The 24387-nt window shown below is 37.3% G+C and overlaps 1 long non-coding RNA gene across 3 annotated transcripts; it reads right to left on the bottom strand.

Annotated features, from left to right (window-relative positions):
* Positions 1-10270: 10270 nt before the first annotated feature.
* On the bottom strand, positions 10271-22195 carry LOC132636224 (uncharacterized). Of its 3 annotated transcripts, XR_009581106.1 has the most exons (5): positions 21806-22195; positions 14277-14312; positions 11995-12091; positions 11529-11574; positions 10271-10649 (listed from the first exon to the last, which is right to left on the bottom strand). It is a non-coding gene; the product is annotated as an uncharacterized LOC132636224 (long non-coding RNA). The 3 variants fall into 3 exon arrangements; XR_009581089.1 differs by having other exon boundaries at positions 11995-14312; XR_009581101.1 differs by lacking the exon at positions 14277-14312.
* Between the last annotated feature and the right edge of the window lie 2192 nt (positions 22196-24387).

The following is a 24387-nucleotide window of genomic DNA, read 5'->3' as shown; positions in this document are numbered from 1 at the left end:
CATCATCTAAGACTCAACAGAATAATCAGAATGAACCAACACTTGAGAATCCAAAACAACTATCATGTCAAGTACCATTGAGAATTGGAATTCATTAGAGTCATGTATGTTCGTCGTTCACTCACTTTATGTAGTTCATGCCAAAAAGAAAGAAGAGATATCTTTACATACACTTTGGAGCCTTTAGAAGTAGAGTCATCATCAATGAGTAAAATTGAGAAAATCTAGAAGTAGCTCCACATTCTCATATTCGCTTTGAAATCATAAACTTGAGTTCTTAAAACACAAAATCATCATTATCGTTGTCACCATCACAAAATCATTCTTATCCTCCACATCATGAGAAGCTTTAAGTACCATGGACTTTTAGTTTTTGAAAACAAGAAGGTTACGGAAACATTTATGAAATCATACCATAAGAATCATGCTTTTGAAAGAAAGGGGTGAGCCTTAACATACCTGTTCAGCCTCCAATTATCTACACTTATTCGTCCGAGCTTGCAAGTCTACATTTAAGAGGATTCACACAATCGTTAGACTCATCGTAGTATATTTGTGCTAAGCTCTCAAGTCAAACTATTTTATATCGTGCTGAAAATCGGGCAACATTTCCCCTGTTTATATGCCTAGCCCGGAATCTCAATTCAACAACCAGCAACAACAACAACAATACCAACATCAATAACATCATTTCTAACACCAATATGTACCATAAAACAGCCCACACGTTGTTTTCCAACTTCCATAACTAACCAACTAACTACACAATTATTTAACGACTTTATCTCCGTAAATAAGGATTAAATAATACCAAAAGAGAAAGATGCATACCTTCTTTCTTGTTAAGACCGCAATATCTTCAATATCCACGCTAATATCCACCGCAAAACAACACTAGAATCACAACCATGCGTTACCCGGACCTAAACTACTACTCCGCTACTTGAAAATTGCTCACTTTTTGTTTTCCTCACTCTCTCCCTTCAATTTCTAGAATTTTCTAGCAAAATATGATGGGAAAAGGGGGTTATTACCCTTTATATAGGGGTCAAATTCGGGTCGGGTTCACTGTAACAATTTACTGTAGCAAGTCGATTACTGTAGCATTACTGTAGCACGCGTTTCTGCTCTGTCAGCTGAACTTGTAACGTCCATAATTCTCTACTCCGAAGTCCAATCGACGAGCGGTTTGTTGCATTGGAAACTAGACTCGACGAACTTCATTTTAGGATTTTGTTTCATCTTAAAACACTTTATATGCTAAGATATATTCGTCCTCCAAGTTAGACCAAAATTTTCACACAAAACATTACCCGTCCTTTCTCCAAAGTCGTACTACTCCATTTCTTCCACTCATTTCCTTATAAAACCTTCCGGTATACCTTATATACATCCTTCACTCATTAAATATACTTGATAATGCTTGCTCCTTATATTCCAAAGTGGTTTTACTTAACCATAACTCAACGTATTTATGTTTCAAATTTAAAAAGTGCTTCTTCGAAGATATAGGGTGTAACAGGAACATAGAACCTTAAGACCACATGAACAAACAAAACCAATAAGTGATTCAAGCAGGCTACTTCCTAAATGAACTTCACAATAACATTTACACTAACTCCTATTGTGTTTGTATTAAATAAAGCACATATTAAGCATAGAACCAAATAAGGCATACTCAGCAAATAAGCACCACCATTAACAGAGCCAACTTATAAACATATCTAAACTAGGCAGAATATTAAATAACAAAAATGAGATGAAATGAATTAAGGTTTACCTTTTATGTGCGCAGCCAAGAAAAGAATGGATTTGGGAGCCTCTGTGCTTCCAAACCTCAGTAACTCAGCCACGAACACACGAAAAAAATGAAGTAAGGACCAAATATTTTAACTAACAAAACCCCAACTATCCAGTCTAGGTTTTTTTTTTTTTTTAATTCTTACTAAGAAGTTTTTTTTCGAAAAATCTAAGTTTTTCAACTTCTTTTACTCTCAAATTTCTCTATATTTTCTACTATATATTTTTTTTCACCTCCAAAAACTTCTTTTTTTTGTACGAGGGTTGGGATTCTAATAGAACCCCAAAGTTCAACGGAAACCAAACAACAACGATGTGGGACAAAACCTTTTTTTTCACAATCAAACCCAATAGACAACAAATCGACGACCCAGGTCTTAAGGAAAGCCAACCCACTGTCAGATCTGACCCAACAAATGTAGACCAATAGTAATAATGCAAGCAAACATAAACTTTAAAGCAAAGATAATGACGATTTTAACTAAAACTTTGAAAAATAGAGTAAAGTAAAGATTTATTACCACATTTGGACAAAAGAAATCGTGTAACCAAGTGAATCTTTGATATTTCACCACAAAGAGCGTACAAATGTTATGCATGTCAGCATACGCCTGTAAAAATGCCATTTTTGGCATGAGATAGGCGGGGAAAACCTAGGCAGCTACTAGGATTTCATGAGAAAGGAAAGAGAGAGAGAGAGAGAAGCGGGTGGGGGGGGGGGGGGGGGGGGTGTACACCGATCGTTAATTAATAAGGAATTGGGCCGGGTCTCAGCCTGGCTTGGGCTGGACTCGATCAAAATTCTGAATTTAATTTAAATGGGGCCTTAAGTTCATGTATACACCAAGTGTATACATATATACTTCATATATATGTGTATACTTGGTGTATACATTGGGTATACCTAATACCTAAAAATAAATAATTAGAAAGAAAATTAAAATTGAGGAAATTTTAATTACGGGAAAAATTAGACTGTAATTATTTTATCAAAATAATTTTAAAAAGTCGGTCAAGTTGTTAAAGGACCTAAAATGGCCTTAATTAATTGGCCTTAGCATAAATATTTCAATTATGGCCTTTTTAATCAATTTTGAAATTAAATTAAACCTATTATTTCAAATCAAATGTTAACAGGCTGGTTTTATAAAACAACTCTAATTTCTTACAATTATGAACTGATTAAATTAATTATGGCCAAGGCAAAAAAAATATATGTATATAAAAGGCTCAATTTTGCAGTAATTATCACTTAATTAATTAATTAGCCTAATTAAAACATTTAAGGGCAATTATGCCTATTTTGACAAATCATGCGGATTGTATAAAATCAGAAGTTAAAAAGGTTAAATAGTTAGTTGCTTAAATTATTCAAACTTTCAAAGATAAAAATAAAATGAAAGAAGTATTTGCAAAATAATTTTAAATAATTATATAAGAAACCTTCCTCTCTCTCCCTTTTTTTTTTTAATTAAATTTAACAAAATATCATAAAATGTCATGAAAATGCTCATTAATCTCTAAGTAAAACTTATGATGCATGAAAATCCCTTTTTGTTAATTTTTAGGGGAAGGAATATTGATCTGGACAATTTATAAAAATCATTAAAGGCTTTTAAAATGCTTAGCTCATTTATTTATTATCCAGGGATTCTGAGTGATTGAAATAAATTACGAGGTCAAAAATTAGGTGTCAACAATGACATCAAAATCTACCATGTCTAGAATCACTAAATCAACCCAGGTGCCATACCCCATAAGTATGACAGTACAAGATCGAAATACTCTATCTACAACCACAGAGTCTCCAATGGAAGTAGATACATGTATAGGGGCATCAAGCAAATCACATACTATATTAAGACCTATATAGAAATATGTAGACACATAAGAAAATGTAGAACCCGAGTCAAACAATACAGAAGCCATCTAGTGACATACTGAGATGTTACCTGTAATGACTGCATCTGACCCTTCAGCCTCTGTCCAGCCAAGAAAGGCATAACAATGAACCCGTCCGCCAGTAGCCTGCGAACCATTGCGATCAACCTGCCCTGTCTGAGCTCCGTCCCTGCCGGGCTGATGTCCACCTCTACCTAATTGAAACCCGCCTCTGTTAGGATGGGGGCCACCTCTACCAGTTATTTGATCGCCACGCCCAGTCTGAGCACGGTTTCCACCATAAGATCCTCCCCCTCTACCTAATGCTGGAGCTCTTGGGGCCTAAAACTGAGTACCCTGGCCACCGTGCCTAAGTTTGGGACAATTTCTCTTGAAATTCCCCATATCACCACACTCGAAGCATCTGCGGTCTAGTGTCGGATGCTGAACAGAAACGGACAAAGCCGAATAACCACCATAATCTGGAGCTTCGACCTGCGAACCCCCTGGATGACTGGAATAATACTGATTGGTCCGTGATGGGCCTCCAACTGAAGCCTGCATGGCTGACCGAATGGGGCGTCCCGAATAGACCTGGGAACTCTGGCCCTTAGAGAAAGAGCCACTGAAACTACCACCCTTTCGGGGCCTTCTTCTCTGCGTACTTATTATAACCATCTTGCCTAACACCCTCGACAGTCCTAACATGATCCACTACTTCCTGAAAGGAAGCAGCTATTGCTGCAAGCTGAAAAGCCGATAATAGAGCAGTGTTCAACCCTTTCACGAATCTCCTAACTCTCTCCTCCTCAGCAGGCACAAGCTGGAGGGAATAGCGAGACAACAAATGAAACCGAGCATCATAAGCAGCCACAGACAGATTACACTACTCAATATTACTGAAATCATTATGCCTCCGGTCCTTCAAGGTATGAGGAACATACTTGTCTAAGAACACCTGGTAAAACTGAGTCCATGTCAACGGGGGCGACCCCGCTCGCCAGCACTCTACAAAAGCCCTCCACCATAACTTGGCATCACCTAAGATCTAGAAGGTCACAAACTCAACACCAGACTTCTCCACTGCCCCCATTATATAAAGCCTCTCATGACAGGCCATGATGAACTCATAAGCATCCTCAACCTCAGTGCAAAAGAACTCTGGAGGATTCAACTTAGTGAACCTCCAGAACAAATCATGCTCATCCCCTCTCAATACCGGACCCCCCATTGGTCTAGGAAATACCTCCAGTCCTGGACATGCAAACAAGGAGCCATAGCTGCAGCATGCTCTAACCCTGGAGCACGAACTCCTCCTGGAGCTGGATCGCCCACTTTGGCACCCTGAGCACCTAGAAAACATGGTAACACACCTGCCTCTATCAACCCATTCAGCAGGTTCAACACTCGAACCATAACTTCTGACAACACTAGAGGAGCTATAATATCTAGCTGAGTTGGTGTTGGTGCAAACTCTGTTGCCTCATCTGGAATTACCTGAGGCTCAGGGGACTCAGCGCGAGCCTGACCAGCCACAGGAGCCCCGTCCCTGGCTGGTGTTGTTGCTCCCCTGCCTCTGCTATGGCCATGGCCCCTGGCCTTGCCTCCTCCACGAACTGCGGCCCCAGCAGCCTGACATCCACTTTGTCACAACCCAAATAGTCGTGAGTGACACCCACATAAATCTCCTAATGGGTGAACCGTCCCCTTACCCAATTATCAACCATTTTTAAACAATTATAAATTGATAAGAAGAATTAAATCATAAAACTTTCTAGTCATGCCATCAATAAATAAAAGTGAGGAAATCTAATTATTACATCCTAAATATCCGAAAGTCATCATATAAGGACTCTAAAACATAAACTGTCTAAGGAAATAACAACTGTTTAAAATGCATAAGTAATGTCTGGAATGAAAGTAAACATTAATAAGAGAAGATCTTTAGGAGGCCTGGCATGGATAGGAGCTCACCTTCAAATCTGTCAGAAACTAGCCTCACGCTAAATACGAGGTCTGGTAGATGTCTCTGGATCACAATCTGCACTCAAAAGAATGCAGCAAGGTAGTATCAGTACAAACACTATATACCGGTAGATATCATAGGCCAACTAAGAATAGTACCATGCATAAAATCATAAATCAATAGAATAGAAAGATAGGTACAACGACACATAACCGTATGAAATTGCCAATAAGTATCATCCAACATCGAAATAAGATATGCCCACACAAACAGCAATCAATAAAAGTAACTCAACTCATATCATCACCAACACAACCGTAACTCACGAATTATCTCAACTCTATCACATATCCATACACACATGCTAAACAGTATTGTTTGCCCAAATAGCCATGACCTGCAGGGGACCCATGGTATCCATGTACCACTCGCTCCGGAACTGACCTGGGATCACAAGGCCATAACTAGGCCACTTCCTCACCCTTTGTCAAATGTGCCTTTTCATACTTATATGTTCTTTCTCATCTCAATGTATTTCCGTTCCAACAACCAATAAGGAATGTGAACAATCATTGAATCAATATCAAGGAACATAAGTCACCATGCCACAAGTCATATCAAGACTCAAAAATCAATTAATCAATAACATGAATAAGGGATTCAATTTCATAACATATACAATCAACTAATCAAAGTCTAACTCAAGTAGACCGTAACCTACCTCAACGCAGAACTGGAACAATGCAAGCTATTTCACGTGAGCCTTTCCTTTCTGCAATGCCTCGAAATGTTCAAAGTCTAGAAATATAGCGCTACATGAGTATTCGAATCATCTACTCAAACAATAGAACAATTTGAAAAGGGAAACCCACTTATTTCTACTCTTTCCAGTTGGTTGAACTATCAATTATGGTGAACTAATCATTACCTCTCTCCCAATGATCATACCATTTTAATTCATGGGTTTCTAATCAATTCAACCCTTTTACAAGAAGTTTTATGCTAAAGTGACCATCTTTATGAAACCCCAAGTCTCAATACATCATTCTCATCCATTAGAACTTAATTCCCACCCTAGGAAGTGATAATCTATAACCTTAGATGAATAAACAACAATAAAATCACTAATCCATTCATTATTCAAGGGTTCCGTAAGTTCTAGGGCTTTAGTCCTTTCATTCACTATTAGAGAACCTTCAACTAATCATGGAACTTAAGATGAAGATGGAATGGACAAAGTAAAGGGTTGAGACTTACCTTTCAGGAGTATTTTATCCCTAGCCTTGGAAAATCGCCACAAATGTTCTTGAGAACTATTTTGGAGTTATGTGGGGAATAAGTTCGGAATAAAAAATATAAAATACTTATTTTGCCTCCCGTCGGCTGCTACAACGGTTGACTTTTCGCTTAGGCGATCCTGCTATAGCGGGAAATGTCCCGCTATGGCGGGCCTCATTAACTTTTCCCGCTCCCGCAGCGGCAAACACCTACCAGCTATGATGGACTGGCTACAACGGTACCACAACCACTGCAGCGGTCCATATTGACCAGTAACTCGGGTTTTTCCCACCAGCTTTCACTCAACATCTCAATTATTCATCCGAGGCCCTACAGACGCAAAAAAAACATGAACATATACATAAACACACGCTACAGACTCACCTGCAGCCTCAGAATTCCCATCGGATCTCTAGTTTACTAAGTCACCCCAACGGAAATGAAGACAAGTTTCAGTTTTTAGTTTTCTAACTTTTTAAGTTCCTATGAAGCTCATTTTTATTCTCGGAAAGGTACTAGGAAGGGTAAAATTGTCAAAAATCCCACAACGACCTAATGGGTCATTACTGTCTTCAACATCTTTGCTTTCGGTTGTTCATTCTCAGCGTGGAGGCTAGCATTTTCAACTCCTAACTTCTCTCTTTCCTTGTTTGACTTAGACAAATGATCAATTCTGTGTTGATGCTTTTGCTATTGTAACCTATTCCTTTTTGTATTTGATCACACTCATCTCGTGTGGTTTTATTAATCAGCTCCGCCTTTATTCCTTCTTTCCATCTCGTAGGGGAACTCTGAAGTGAGTAGTTGTTTCCAGATACAATTGCCGATTGACATCTCTTCTAATTTATCGATACGAGAAGCAAATTATTGTGTGAATGAATTAATATTTATACATAAGCCAAGAGGCAGATCTTGTGCCACTCCACCTTGTCGTATGAAACTGGCATGCATCCTGGCTCCAAAGACTCTTTCATAGAATTCCAAAAATTTCACCTGCTCCCCAAAATGCCACATGAACTGAGTTGATGCTCCTAAGTAATATTGAATTCGTAGGCTAGTGAATGTGCCCCCTTTAATTGATCGGCAGCCCTGGCCATGTGCGTAATCAATATAGATGGGTAATTGATGAGAAAATTCTGATCCACCAAGTCCATTATTATCATATCCATGCATTTTTCCTCATTTCTTTCTCAAGACCTGGGCAGGAAACCCTTGTTCACTACCTCAATTACCAATTTGTGAGTGAGAATCATCTTTGCCTTGAGTACCACTCTTACTTAAGAGAATTTTCGTTCTTGAGAGAACTTCTTGGTTAAGTAATTATTGCTCTTGGTAGGACCATACTCCACCCACTCTCTTTTATATTTTCCTCATATTCCTCATTTGGAACCCTTAGTATACTCCCCAGCTTCCTATTGTCGAAGTTGATTCTCGTCCCTTTTACCATTTTCTCAACACTTTTCTTTCCAATTAATTGAAAATTTGTGTAGAACTCTTTCACTTCTTCTGCATGAAATATGGGTGAAGACCCAACAAACAACTAAGACTACTGCTGGTGTTCAATTTTGTTTTTTAAACATCCCATTCCTAGTTCATTAAGAAATTATGGGTCAATAAGTATTCCTTTCACTATTTTATAACATTGCAACACAACTTTTTCTTTCTCTTTTGGACTTGTTTGCCTTTTCAGAGGGTTTTTATCTTTTGCAATTTAAAAGGATTTGTTCCACTTGCTGGGTTATTGACTTTTCCTTTCCATTCTTTCTTTTCTTCGATCTATTTCTCTTTCCTCCTTTTCTTTTTCCTCGTGATTTATCTATCTTCTTTCTCATCGTCACTCACGATTACTTCTTCCTCTTCTCCTATCATGAGTACAGTGGTTGTTGTTTTACCCTTCTTTTTGCTTTCTTCTAATGTTTGGTTTAGCACTCCTTTGCCCTTGCTTCTTGTTCTCTTAGCCACTAAAGAAGATCCCTCAAGAAAGTCATTTTGTCTAATTTGTTTGAAGGTACTCTTACTATTCTCTACTTTTCGCAATTTGTCATTCGAAAAATCCCTTCTCTCGAGATTATATCTTCCTCTTCATATGAGGTCCAATCACCTCCCAAATCATTTTCATTCTTACATGAATTTTTGATTGCATCACTCATTTTCTGAACAGCTGCGTTAATGTCTATTTCTCCCTGCATTTCATCCTCCAGAGAGTTCTTGGTCTGTGGGAGCCTTTTGGGATATTCTATAACTAGAGGTTTTGTGAAGATAACATTCTTATTTTCTTTTGGATCTTTTATTGTATTCCACTTTTGGATTGATGAAGATTGGCTGGAGGACATATTGGATTAGGAATCGGGCATCTTTTGGTTATTTGATGGGAGCTGATAACAAGGATTTTTTTTTTGAACTATTATGAGAAGAGTCTAACGGTGAAGAAATTTCAAGGGTCTTTAAAATTTAGGGATTTTCAATTAGAAGTATTCCTTTGCATAACTTGAGTGCCCACTTATGAGACAAAGGAAGAATCAGCGTCCTTTTAGTCCATTTTAGTAGCTCTTCCTTTTTCAGTAAGGGACCAAGTTCTTTGCTTCTCCATCTCCTCCAGTGGCAGTGGCTTCTTTGTGTTGTTTTCGACTTATCCATGTGCCTTTGTCTGGTGTTCCTATTTACGTTTTATTAAGATTGACTTCTCATTCTCCTATTCTAATGCTAATTCCCTTTGTTCAACTTATGGTAATATTTCCATTACTTTAAATCCAACCTTTTGTTGAATGAATGAGTCAATATTCCGATTCTCTAAGTTAGCACGAACAACTTATCTTCGACAGTCTCCAGTCTTCTTTCCAAGGATCAGTTCCTTTGAGTAGTTCCTCGTTTGTTGCGAATGCTTCACTAGTTCCTTTGGAGATCTATTTAGACTTATGGTTTTTCAATTACTTCCTTCAATCTTCCATGTACCCTGATTGTCTCCGAATACATAGTTTGTCAATCATTAAAACTTTTTTTTATGCTTAGCACTATTATTGAGACAACAACATCTCAACAATTACTTTTGCTCATTAGTGATTTAATTCGTGTTTTGGTTAGGGATTTGGGCGCTTTAGCCCTAAAATTTAGGATTGAAATTTTAGGATTTGGAGGGTCAATTTGAAGTCATTTTTGGATGAAATTTCATATATTAGTTCCCTAAAGGATGTGTCACGACCCAAACCCCGTAGGCCGTGACTGGTGCCCGAACTAGGCACCCGTGTACCAACCTGTTACATATAACATCAAACTGAAACTACGACAATACGCAAAACTTATAAAGGAACTCCAAGTTCGTAACATCGTCATATATATATATATATATACTTCCAGATCAACGGTCTCCTGAGGAGTCACAACTAATCATATCATGAAATAATACGCAAGCCGACAAGGCTGCCATCACATATCAATACCGTATGCAAGCCGACAAGGCTGCTACTAGAGACGAACATCAGACCACAGCACATCGTATAGACACAGCTGAACAGAACCCATACACAACCTACACATATGTCTACAGACCTTTAAGAGTATCGATAACGAAATATGACGGGACAGGGCCCCGCCGTACCCCTGGATAAACATATACATATACATTATAAGATCTGAACCAAATGTCTAGACTCCGGAACAACGGAGCTCTCCAAAACAGCTGAGTAGAAGTCCTATGCTGAAGGGTCACCAAACCGACTATCTGTACCTGCGGGCATGAAACGCAGCCCCCCGAAGAAAGGGGGTCAGTACGGAATATGTACTGAGTATGTAAAGCATGAAATATAGTAAAAGGATCATAACTGAAATAGAGATTACCAGAAACAAGTATGACTTTTAAAACATCGATACACTTGCCTTATGAAATGAAAATCATGCATATCAATATCATATATCATATATATAACGTGTCCCAGCCCTCTAGTGAGGGACTCGGTGAATAAAGTCATCATATGCCCTCCTGGCCGCCATAACATATCATCACATCACCATATCATCATATATATATATATATATATAACGTGTCTCGGCCCTCAAGTGAGGGACTCGGTGAACAATGCAGTGAAACTGTGCACGAAAACGTGTCCTGGCCCGGGACTCAGTGAAAGACATATTGAGGCAGGCACGAGCAGAGTAGTGGGAAACTATATGCAATTTTAAAACATTTTCAAGACTCAATATAATAATCAACACGAATTACCATTTGAAAATCAAGAAAATAGTCGTATCAAATACCTTTTGAATGTCACTCGGAAACATATCAAACATCCCTTGAGTGTCATCATAAGTATATCACAAAGCCTTAAGGATCATAGTCATATGTCACTATAGTATGAAACACCTTATAGAAGTCCAGTCACTAGTTATCATAGAGTTCCTAAGAATAGGAACGGATATTTATCGACTATTATCCAACGTACAGAAAACTGAAGAGGGAGGCTCAATCACTTGGGAATTGTAATATCAAGAAGTGAATAAGAATAATGAATATCACTCAAAGCTTATGAATGGAATTATCCCAAAGTTCATATCAGTCATCACTTAAGTCTAAGACATGCCAAAAGAAAGAAGGGACAGCTTTACATACCTGTTAGTGGCTATTCGTAACCCGTTCGTCTCGACGCTCTTTTAGCCTATTTAATATAAGAGTAACGCTATCGTTAATAACTATATTTTCTAGTTTACAAATCTATAGCCCATTTCTTATAGAACCTATATTTCAGCTTATGTATTCTCGTTTAGGTTTTTCCATTAGTTAGGGACTTAACGAAAATCGAGCAGCATTTCCCCTATATATTCGCCTAACCCGAATTTCTAATTGTCCTACTGTCAACACAGAAATACCAAAAACAACAATATATATAATAAATTCTCCCAATTCAGCCCATACCAATTCTAACAACCCAACAACTTTCCTTAATCCATTTCAACCCACAATTTCGCATAACATCGATTTCATGCATTTTCTTAATTCCAATTTCGTCCAATCCAATTCTAATAATTCCATTACAATACTATTAACACAATTACACCATAAAACAAGAAAATCTTACCTTAATTTTCTCGGAGGAATTTCTGCCCTTAATTGCTCCAATTTCGCAATTTCTTCTTCCCCGATTCAATATCCAACGTTGCTATCACCCCCTTGACCTTGCAATTTACTTGAATCATGATCAAAATAGCAACAAAACACACATTGTTTTTCAATCACCATGGCTGGCCGAACAGCCATGGGAGTTTTATTCTTTCTTTCTTTTTTTCAACTTTCAATTCTTAGAATGAAATGTTTTGTTGATTCAATAATCAACCATTTATATGGTTCCCTTTAAGTTGACACGTTTCCATCTCCTTGTGACTCACCATTTGCTGTTTTTTTTTTATTATTATTTTTTTTAATTTAAAAATCGGGTGGGGCCCACTAGATGATATAATTAATTAACTTAATTAATTTTAATTAATAACTAATTCCCACTTAACAATATAATCACAATTAATTAATCCCCAATCTCCAATATTTTTTTTCACTAAATAAAATTTATAAACAATTTATGTTTTAATTAAAATTGAAAATTAAATATTTCTATTTTGTGTCCGAAAGTGATTCCGTCTTTAACTCGAGTCGATATGCTTGCTAATAGTTCGACGTATAAATGTACGGGGTATAACAGGATGAGTAACCCGATTTTGGAGAAATTTCCAATTTTGACCTCGGAGGCTCAAAGTTAACTTTTTGGTCGACTTATTAGTCTAAATTATTTTATATAGTGTTGAGTAGCTACTGGCTCAATGATCATGAGCTTACATTGAAGTTTTTATGATTTGACAAACAATGTACCCAAGGAAATCAACTAGAGATATAAGGAGGGAATCTTTTGAAGAGCAAGACATCCAATCAGATCACTAAAGGACTTAGTGAAGCAGTCACAACATTCAGAAGAACTGCTCAAGGAAACTGGTCCTCACGCAACTGGAGACTTAAGCTTTCATGCCGACTTATAAATGACGGAATATTGACTGATTCCTATTCAACGAAGGGTTGGACTTCATTTATGGTAATATTGTACAGTATACCATAAGTAGAATAACATTGAAATTACCATTAAAGTAGGACAAGGAAGCCGAAACACAAAAATGAAAAAAAAAAAAAAAAGATCCAAGTTAAACAAAGTTTGGTTTTCGGTTACAACTAATGAAAGCAAAACCTTCAAGGATTCAAAAACTGAAGGCGGCAACCACTACTGTATATACACTACAAGAAGGAGCTTTAGAACTCAACCACAAATCCAACTAGAACTACAAACATCCAAGGAGAGACATAGTGAGAGCAGTCAATACCTTGATCTCAGAAAGAGCCAACTGTCTATCGACAAATAACCTGAGCTTTATCAAGATATATCCTTGTATTTCTTTTATTGTAATTATTAGGTTCTGATTGTTTCCACTTATTTGCCTTTGCAAGTATTGGTGATAAGTGTTTGTTGGTAAAACTATTACTAGGATTATAGACGGACTGTTCAAGGAACATGTGCTTTAGGTGTGACAAGGAAGTTATAAACCTGTTATCACTCTGATTATATTGAAGATTTGTGTAAATCCTATAGAAGATATGTCGTGGTTTTTGACTCCCTTGAATAGGGATTTTTCCACGTGAAAATTTTTATGTTGATTATTTATTCCGCTGCAATTCCTTCTGAAGAAAATTGAGTCAAAAATCTAATTCTTGAAGTGCCTATGGATAGCCGGATCCTAACAAGTGGTATTAATGATAGATCTTTCTACACAGGCTAGTACCTTGAAAGATGGTTACCCCTTCGGCTGTACAAGAAGGATAATTAACCACAAGACTACCATGATTCAACAGAAATTATTATAGCTGGTGGAAAGCCCCCATAAGAAATTATATTACAGGCGAAGATCCGGAGCTATGGTAAATAATTCAAAGAGGCACAAAGAGTTGTGACAACACTAGGAATTAAAAATCAGAAATACATACGGAGGCTAAGGCAAGATGTCTTCTCATGTGCGGCATTGGGCATAATAAATTCAGAAAAGCTTCCTCTTGCATTACGGCTAAAAATATAGCATACATTGCAGAGTAATTATGAAAACAATCTAGCCAAGAGGACCTCACAAAATAATCTACCTGCTCAAAACCAAAATATAGGGAAGATGAAGAATTGTTCTCCAGAGTAAATACTGCCCTCCATTACTACTTTAGATAATGGCTCACATAATCATAGACGAACTTAAATATTTTCAAAACAACAACTCGGTAAGCATAAGTGAATCTGATGAGCAAAGAAAAGAAGAAAGCATGAGAGAAGAGATACAGTACCTGAAGGAACAGGACCTCACTACCGAAGGAAGCACACTGAATCAAGGAACAAAGAAACAAGCACCCACAGGTAAGAAACAACTTGGAAGCTCTCAAGAGAACTTGAAAGAAGAAATAAAATCACATCTGTCTCCCTAAACACCGAGCTTGAAAGTAGTATACCAACTTAGAAAGAACATATGAACCTTAAAATAATATGCACTGAGTGTATTAGAAGAAAAAGTCCGCCAAATATGTTTACACATTCACATCCTATGTTCTCAGAAAGCAGACGTGACAGAAGAAAAAGAGGAACTATAGGTAATTACAGAACCAGATATAAGAATACCAGTCATACGCGCCAACAAGGAAAGAAGGAATTCCATGTCAAATAAGGAATGGTTTCCGGACACATTGTGAAACCAATACTTGAATGAATTAGGACAAGAAGAAGGTGACAACCACTCCTTTATAAACAACATGTCAAGAAACTTTGAAGCTTAACCAGATCTAAAGACAGAGACCTCAAGAGTAAGGGCAGAGTCAACACCAGAGTCTCGAGAGAGCCAACTAGAACAACAACAACAAAGGATATGTTCCAATTAATATCTTTGAGTTCTTGAGTTGTAGTAGTTAGGTTCTAGTTGTGGTTCCACTTATTTCCATTCCAAAATTGTGTAATTGGCATGTATCGAGCTGTAAGGGACTTCCTTGACTAGGCAGAGTCATTGAACTGTGTGGAAAGAGACCTAAAACTTTGGAACTTTTGAGAGAAAAGAGAGAGTTGGGGAAGGGGATTGTTTGGAACAATTTCTTGGGGGTACAAGGTGTTGTAACCTGAAACAAGTTGGTCATGTTTAGTGAAATTTGGGAAAATTCCTATAAGAGGCAGGTCGTAATTTTTTCTCCCTTGGGTAAAGAATGTTTCAACGCTAAAATACATGTGTTGATTTTATTATTCTCCACTTTACCTTTTTGCATAGTTACTCAAAGAACCTTATTCTTTGAGTTCTTAGGTCGTATCCCGATTACAATTGATATCAGAGCTAGATCTTTGTACAAAGGCTAGCACTTTGAAAAGATAATTGCACTTCCTGGAGAACAATAAGGACAATCAACCACAAGGCCACCATACTTCAATGGAGACCACTATTACTGGTGGAAATTAGGAATGGAAGACTTCATTATTTCCCAAGACATCGACCTTTTGGAAATTATTTGGAATGGACCAGAATAACATGGTTCCATGATTAGTATCCATAGCGTTGATGAAGACATCAAAACAGACGATGTGGACGTCAGAGCTAAAAGACTTCTTTTGAACAGTATTGATCCTAAAGAGCATGCAAGAATCACCTCTTGTACAACTGCAAAATAAATATGGGACATACTGCACGAGTCTCATAATCAAACTTGAGCTAAAAAGGGATCCTAACCACGCGAGAACACGAAGAAGATATTTAATAAAGAGTCGGCCTTAAAACTGACCATCAAAAGAATTGTAAGAACTCTCAGAAAAGCACTGGGCGAATTTGATGAGGAAGCAGAAAGGGGAAACATAAAAACCTCATGCAAATTATGATGATCAGCCCTCAACAGAAGACACAGAGAATGGTGCATTAATGGGCAATTCAGATATTGACGATATAGATCAAGATTCTATAGCAAATTGCCTGCCAAAATAAGGAAGAAAAGAATAAGACAATAATTGATGATGAAGAAATCCTTGCATCAATGGCTGACACAGAAAGAGAAGAGCAAAAACCCACAACATCGCCCATCTTGAGAAAGTCTGCCTAGGGTGAAATAGACAATGAAGATGAGGATATACAAAAATAGTACTTCTCAAAAGTAAGGGAAAAAGATCACACTCACTCCAAAAGAAAGCTGAAAATCTTGACACAACTCGTCCTCAACATGCTAAAAAATATTTACTTTGAAAAGAAAAAATTGATGCAAGAATACACCATTCTCCAAAGGAGCCAGACAAGCCTGGAAGAAGAAAAACAGAACATAATAAGCATGAAAATCTCAAAAACTAGGTTTTACTGTTCACTTTTACACGGAGTACAAAAGCTACTATCATAACTTGGCTCTATGTTGGTTGAAACAAATTCGCCCCCTAATTAATAATGGGAATTGCGAAACCATTTGTTTTAAAGGTTTATTAGTTCAAAAACCTTTTAAAAGTGTACCAGAATTTGGGTAAGTGTGGTGATTCCCCGAGGAAGGTGCTATGCACCTCAGAAGAAATCCGCCCAATGCGGTTGATCTACGGATTTTAAAATTGTTGTTAAAAATCTGTTTAAAGGATATGTACAAAATAAGAAATATTTAGTGTAGTCTTGCATTTACTTGTCTACTCATGCCATATTTTTGGAAAGAAAACTTTGTGAAATACTCTTGATTTTTGAGTGAAATAATGTTTGAACTTTATCTAAAAGAGTCAAATAAGTTTATATTTTTACCTTTTCAGACCAAAAAACACCTAAAGTTTCTTTTAGGTAGAGTTCTAGTCTAAAGTAGTATAATTTACTTGTTGCTTATGAACTAAAAAAATGACTCGGTGTACTTTGCTTGTTTGAAAAAGGCCTTGACTTGATAAATAACGGTAAAATCTACAATTAGTTTTATTCCCTTTCGAACGAAGTTGTTTTTTTGGTTTTGAAGTGCACATTAACACATTTGAAGAAGAATTCATCTTTGTGGGCTCAAACCCAAACTGTTCCATTTTCTTGTAGGGCCGAGGCCCAAAACACTACTTGTCTAGAAAAGCTATTTTAGTCCATTTGTTTCAAACAAATCTAAAGTATTTGTATGTTTAAAAATCAACCCTTTTGTACTTAGGTAAAATATCTTTGTTCTTGTAAAAGATTTCTAGCTTTTGATAAAAAACCTTAAACCACATAAGAAAGTGTTTATCTTCCTAATCGTTCTTGAGAGGAACATTTACTTATTATTTTACCATGTCAGATTTGGATCGCGTCTGTTTGAAATGGGTCTCCTATCTATTGTAATTATATTAGCATAGTTTACCTACTCTCATTTCGACTAGGTTCTAAATGATTTCAGTAATACAATATTTTTTACATGTGCACTTATAAATGTAAAATTGCAATTTAAATGGGCTGGTAGGTTTACTAAGCCCACCAGCTAAATTGTGCGCCCGTTTTACCCAAGCTGGGCCTTCAAGGTTATGGCTGGACTCGATTTAAGATGGGTGCTAGGCTTTGGCCCAACAGAAATGGCGGAATGCAGATAGGCCCAATAGGGCTCACGCAGGGGTGTTTATGCAAAGGCAAAACATTTTTTTGCGCGGGTTGCCCTTCTTTTGGGGTGGTCTTTAAATTCTGCCCCTCATATTTGTGGTCTTTAAATTATGCCCTTCATATTGCTGGTCTTTAATTTTTGCCCTTCGCATTGCAACTCTGAGCGTTCACGCAGAAATCATGAGGTTCTGAGTTCGAACCCCCGCTCAAGCATAAATTAAAAAAAAAATTGCAAGGAAAAGTTTGGGTCGCGTGTATGCCGGACCCGGCATATACTTGTTAAGGAATTACCAAATTTATGCCGGACCCGGCATACTCATGCCTTATGGGCAGACTTTGCATAAGTATGCCGGGTCCGGCATAACTTTGGTAATTCCTTAACAAGTTTATGTCGGTGGGGGCATACTTTTAATGGGAAAACTTTTATGCCGGACCCGGCATAAACTTGTGAAAGAATTACCAAAGTTATGCTGGACCCGACATACTTATGCCAAGTCTGCTCATAAGGCATAAGTATGTCGGGTCCGGCATAAGTTTGGTAATTCCTTAACAAGTTTATGCCGATGGAGGCATACTTTTAATGGGCAAACTTTTATGCCGGACCCGGCATAAACTTGTGAAGGAATTACTAAAGTTATGCCGGACCCGGCATACTTATGCCAAGTCTGCCCATAAGGCATAAGTATGCCGGGTCCGACATAACTTTCGTAATTCCTTCGCAAGTGTATGCCGGTGGGGGCATAGCGAAATTTAAACTCTGCCTTGCGATTTTTTTTTAAAATTTTGACTGTGTGGGGGTTCGAACCTGAAACCTATGGGGTTTAGCCGAAGGACAAAATTTACAGATTTCAAATATGAGGGGCAAAATTTAAAGACCACCCCAAAAGAAGGGCAATTGTGCGAATTTCCCAAGGCAAAAAGGAAATTGGGAGTTGGAACACATCTATACTTAACAATAATGAACAATTAAGAAACATCCATTAAACACTTTTGGGCAGTTTGTACGCATTGAATATACATAGAATTGCACAGAGGTATACAAAATATAACGTGAATACCACAGGGCCCTAACATGCCCACATATCACTAAATATGAAAGAGATGAGAAAGTGGAGTGATCCGGCCCAATAACGAAATAAAATTGTCCAATATAACATGGATATATAGGTAGAAACAAGAAAAACAGTGGCCCAATTAACACAAACGACATAGCTCAACATACGCTGATATACCATGTATAAACATGATATACACCCCCTTGTTTACCAGAGCACACATATGGGTGTATACTTTCGTATGTATGATGTTATATCACAATATATCAGTTCAAGAAATGAGGAGAAGAAGAGTTTGAGCAGCTATACTCATTGGGATATATAAATCAGATAATCAGACTTTGCATATACCAGTATAGACAGTGGGTATGACTTTTGTATACTTAAAGTATAAAAATAAGTACACCTCTGTACTTAGAGGTCTCATGATACAACAAGGAGGAATCTCACCTGCATAAAACAACCAAGGTAAGGCTGAGTAGGGAACTCAAAGCCTCTCCTTGGGCTCATAACCCTAGGATATCACTCAATGCCTTTCAGATACAAGTGAGACCTCTTTTGTATACAAATAGACTAAAACAGGTCTCATTATAGAGAGTTAGAGACACAAACTGGGGTAAAACAAATTCTATATCATTGAAGGTTTAGGATTTAGAACAAAGGATTCACAGGTTTCCCACATATGACATTAGGCCAGACACACAAAACATATATAGAACAGACAAGGCAAGAAAAGAAACATTTTACCAAGTTATCTGGGGTCAATGCCATAAGAAGTCAAAAAAAGGGGTAAAGAGGATCATACTTGAAATGAAAGACCAAGGCAGTTTAATTCCAATTTTTAATTGTGCACATATCTTTCAGTGGATGTGTGGGCATACTACGAGGGATAGAATTAGGAATGAAGATATCCGAAACAAGGTGGGAGTGGCATCGATGGAGGAAAAGATGAGGGAAGCGAGGCTGAGGTGGTTTGGGCATGTGAAGAGGAGAGACACAGATGCTCCAGCGTGGAGGTGTGAGAGGCTGGCTATGGACGGTTTCAGGAGAGGCAAAGGGAGGCCGAAGAAGTATTGGGGAGAGGTGATTAGACAGGATATGGCACAGTTTCAGCTCACCGAGGACATGACCTTAGATAGGAGGTTGTGGAGGACTCAGATTAGGATAGAAGGCTAGGTGACTTATCCTTCCACCATAGTAGTTGTAGTTCTACTCATTTGTTTATTGCCATTTGATTTCTGCATTTTATTGCTGCTTATATTTGTGGGGCCGTTGTACTTTGATTATCTTATTTATTTATAGTAGTTAATGCTTCTTTCTTTCCGTACTGTTCTACCATGACTTTCTCTCTTTTGTTATTCCTTGTTTTCATCTTGTTTTCGATATGCTTGTCCTTATCTGACCTTTTATCTTGTTTTCCTCTCTTGAGCCGAGGGTCTTTCGGAAACAGTCGCCCTACCTTTCAAGGTGGGGGTTAGGTCTGCGTACACTCTACCCTTCCCAGACCCCACATGGTGGGATTATACTGGGTTTGTTGTTGTTGTTGTTGTTGCTGCACATATCTTTCAACCTATTTTCAGATTTCTCAGGTTTTAAGCTTTATGAGAAAAAGAAGGTGCTAGTGAAAATAGAGCAAAGACTTAGTTCTGAAATTTTGGTCTTTTTCATTTTTAAAAGAGAATCTCTTCAACAGTCACACCAAGCACAAAATGTCAACAGGTTGAAAATAAAAACAATTCCAAAACTTGCATGGAGAAAACTTTCCAAACCACAAATTATCACAAACAACTAACATCCACCCGGGATAACCTCTTCCTATGTTCACTTGTACCATTTTTCTATTTAGTCTAAGCATATAAGATTAACACCATTGAAACATTTTAAGCTAAGCTCAAATTTCAATCCTTAGTTCAAAATTTACTCTTGACTACTACAAAATGGACCACAGACCAATTTTACCTTTACAGACAGAACTACAACTACATTAGAGGTTGGCCTAGGCCAACATCATATTCTATAACCATTTTTACTGATTTTAGCTAGTTTACACAAGTATTTGTATAGAGCACTAACCTATCAAAAGATTAAATCATGGAGCAGTCAAGTAAATGGGGCATGTGAGTATTATAACAAATCAAGAACACCTATAACTATCCCAATCTTTCCACTTCAAACCAATTGTGCCAATTCAAACCAAACTGAATTGCTTATACTCGAACAGTTATTACACTATTTCATAAACGTTCTACCATTTCTTTTTTTTATCTCATGGATTAAACTGAACTAAAACTAAATATATAATTCTAAACTAGGTTAATGATTGAGATTTAACAACATACATCCACATAGGCTGGACAACCATCATGCTAAGCCAAACAACATTTTAGTTATTTATCACACAATCTCTCTTGAACAGGTTGACAACTACACTAATCACATAAACATGCAAGAACACATATAATATGCTAAAAAATTATCAATCTTCTTCAAATCTCATATCCACAACAATAACATAAATGGACTTAACACACAATCTTTTTTTTAATTAAACCACCACAGAGTGATGGGAATTTATTAAAAAGCGAAAAAGTTCTGTACAAGTAAAGCCACTCCAAAAAATTGGAGAGCAAAAAAAGTGGAATAACAGCAAAACAAAGTACAGCTAAAAGCAGTAAACTAAACATGATAAATGATCTACTAATCTTGGTGCCTTGACTTGTTTCCATCTATTACACCTCTAAGCTCTCACCAGGTGGTATGGAACAAAGTCAGTTGAATCTCATTCAGGCTTCCAATATTGTAGTCAAGTCTAAGTTCAATTTCCCACAGTAGCTCATCAAACAATATGTTGACATACAAGTTATGAAATTTGTTTGCATAACCTCTATTCCCTCACATAACTAAGCTGAGCATGGTAGTTAAGCTAAATAACTTCTTCAAGCAATTAAAGACAACTCATGACTACACCTGGAACTGTTCAATCTAATTGCAAACAAATCACATGATCAACCTACTTAACTTCAACCAAACTAGGCTAAACACAATGCTATGAACTAAACTAGACCATTCACGTATCAATAAACTTAAGAAAATCACACCTAGCTTTACTTATAAAATTAGCATTCATCCTTAAATAAACAAGAAAAAATTAAACTAACATATATACAAACACACACACATAACACATAGGAACACTGAAATTAACAGTAAAAGGATAAAAACTTACTTTTTGTAGTGGCTGCCTTGTCGAGATTGGAAGTAGGGATTCTCTTTAGCTCCTCCACAACTCAATCACCACGCAACCACAAAGAAAAATATGTATTCAGAACTAAAAGACCAAATTTTACTAGTGGTTTCTCTTGAAAAATACCACTCACCTTTGAGGTTGATTCACGATGGTGAGGATGAGAGAGGGCAAGAGCATTAATCGCTCTTGACAATACTGATCAAAAGCAAACACACTTGAATTAAACAAATTTCATTAATGGTATGGAACAAAGTCAGTTGAATATCATTCAGGCTTCCAATATAGTAGTCAAGTCTAAGTTCAATTTCCCACAGTAGCTCATCAAACAATATGTTGACATACAAGTTATGAAATTTGTTTGCATAACCTCTATTCCCTCCATTAAAACATTGAAATGAAATGAAAAAGGGTTTAAACCCCTTTTAACTCCGAATTGGGCCGGGTCACGACTAGGGATAGTTGGGCCTTGGCTAAATTGTGAGTTGAAATGAAAAAGAAAATGATTTGGCAAGTTTTGCAAATGTGGTCATAATCAGAATGTAAATCCTAACCGAAAATATTTCAATTATGGCCATAATTATCGTGTAAATCAATTACGTCATTTCAATTGCAACCAATTTTGAAAACAAATGCAATTAAGTAAATTAATTATAAAATTGAGATGTAAGTAATGAAATTCCTTGTTTTAATGGAGTAAAATACTTATCAATTGATCATTGTTTACTTAAGGCATCAAGTCAAGTTATTTCTCAATTAAGGCAAAAGAAATGCATGCAAGTTTCAAAATTATGGCCGGACTCGGGTTGTTAGGTTTCCTACATATCTCAGGCTAATTGAAAATGCAGGACACTTATAGTTTGAATCAACTAGACTTCTAATGCATGGCATTTTCTAAAAATAATTCTCGAACCTTTTCAGTGTCAAAACTGAGAGGTTTTGGAGTGATCTGTTGGAATGTGACCAATTCTCTGGTATTGAGTTTACCTGTATAGCCCTGGGTTTGGGAATCAAGTCACCTATAGTTCGATTCAATTGGCTTGAAAATGATATCCTTTATGCGATAATGCCTTAGTTTTCAGGCCCTTTGACAGACCAAACCTAAACGAAAAAAAGGCTTGTACACTGTAAGGCTTGAATGTGGTGCACTTTACACCCATAGGTAAGAGGGTACATGAATATAATTCCTGGAGAGTATGAGTGTCTTGTTTTTTGGTTTAGAAAACATCCTGGTGCTCACCTGGCTGATTGCGGGATTTTGAAACACAAATGTACTTCTTAAAAAGCAAAGCACATTTGAAAGATGAGTGTGGCTGAGTGTAGTGTAGAGCAATCCCCAATTTTTGTTTAGAGATCTTGACTCTCATCGGCACCCTATCTCGACCAACTGCCTAAGAAAAAGTTCCATGTATGCTCTGCATGGATCTGGATCCGATTTTCATCAGAATGTTCACCTTCTTAGTAGCTTTAAAACCTATTTCTGTCTGCTGGGTAGCAATATGGCCGACCTTCTCAGTCGGTATCGTCATCCCTCTTGGCTGACTTCATTTCATGATCCCTCTCGAATGTTTGGCGTCTACTCCTGCGTAGTTTGTTTGATTGCATAGCCCTCTCAGTATGTTCACTGTCCTCTTTGGCATTTGCTTGCCTGTGAATGTCTCTATGCATATCTTTTCCTGATATGAATGCATGTCCCTCTCGAGAATTTTAATGGATGCAAACGATTGTTGAGCAGATATGGCCCTCTCGGCTAGATTGTCTTTCCTTCGTACTTTATATGAATGATGGTCCTTTTGGCAATGAATACTGGCCCTCTCGGCCGTGTATGCATGAATGGCCCTCTCAGCAATGTTTTTATGGATCGCGCTCTTGGCAATATTTGTATGAATGACCCTCTCGACAATGTTTAAATGAATGGCCTTCTCAGAAATGTTGTATGAATGGCCCTCTCGATAGTGTTCATATAAATAGATCTCTTGGCAATGTTTGTATGAATGGCCCTCTCGAAAATGTTTTTATGAATTGCACTCTCGACAATGTTTGAATGAATGGCTCTCTCAGCAATTTTTTGTATGAATGGTCATCTCGGTAATGTTTGAATGAATGGTCCTCTCGACAACGTTTGTATAAATGACCCTCTCGGTAATGATTGTATGAATGGCCTTCTCGATAATGTTTGTATGAATGGTCCTCTTGACCGTGTTTGTACGAATGACCCTCTCGACAATATTGGTATGAACGGTAAATGGTTAACAAATATGGCTCTCTCGGGAATGTTTATATGAATGGCCCTCTGTGTAATGTTTGTATGAATGGTATATGTAATGACTCACTAAGTCATTTTGAGCCTTCCACCTAGAATTCTCTAAAATACCTTTCTCGAGGTTGATTTTGTATATTTATTACTTGAGGGGTTGGTGGTACGATTCCCGAGGCAATCAGGCAAGATTCAGATCAATTTTGGTAAATTTAGAAGTTTTAGAGATACAAAAATGGAGTAATTTGGCCAAAGTCAAACATCAGGGATATTTGTCAATCCCATTTAGTTCCGGAATGTCATTTAT

Source organism: Lycium barbarum, chromosome 1, assembly GCF_019175385.1.
Source record: "Lycium barbarum isolate Lr01 chromosome 1, ASM1917538v2, whole genome shotgun sequence".
Taxonomy (NCBI): Eukaryota; Viridiplantae; Streptophyta; class Magnoliopsida; order Solanales; family Solanaceae; genus Lycium; species Lycium barbarum.
The sequence above is the reverse complement of the archived record's forward strand: the minus strand, read 5'-3'. Positions and strand labels throughout refer to the sequence as shown.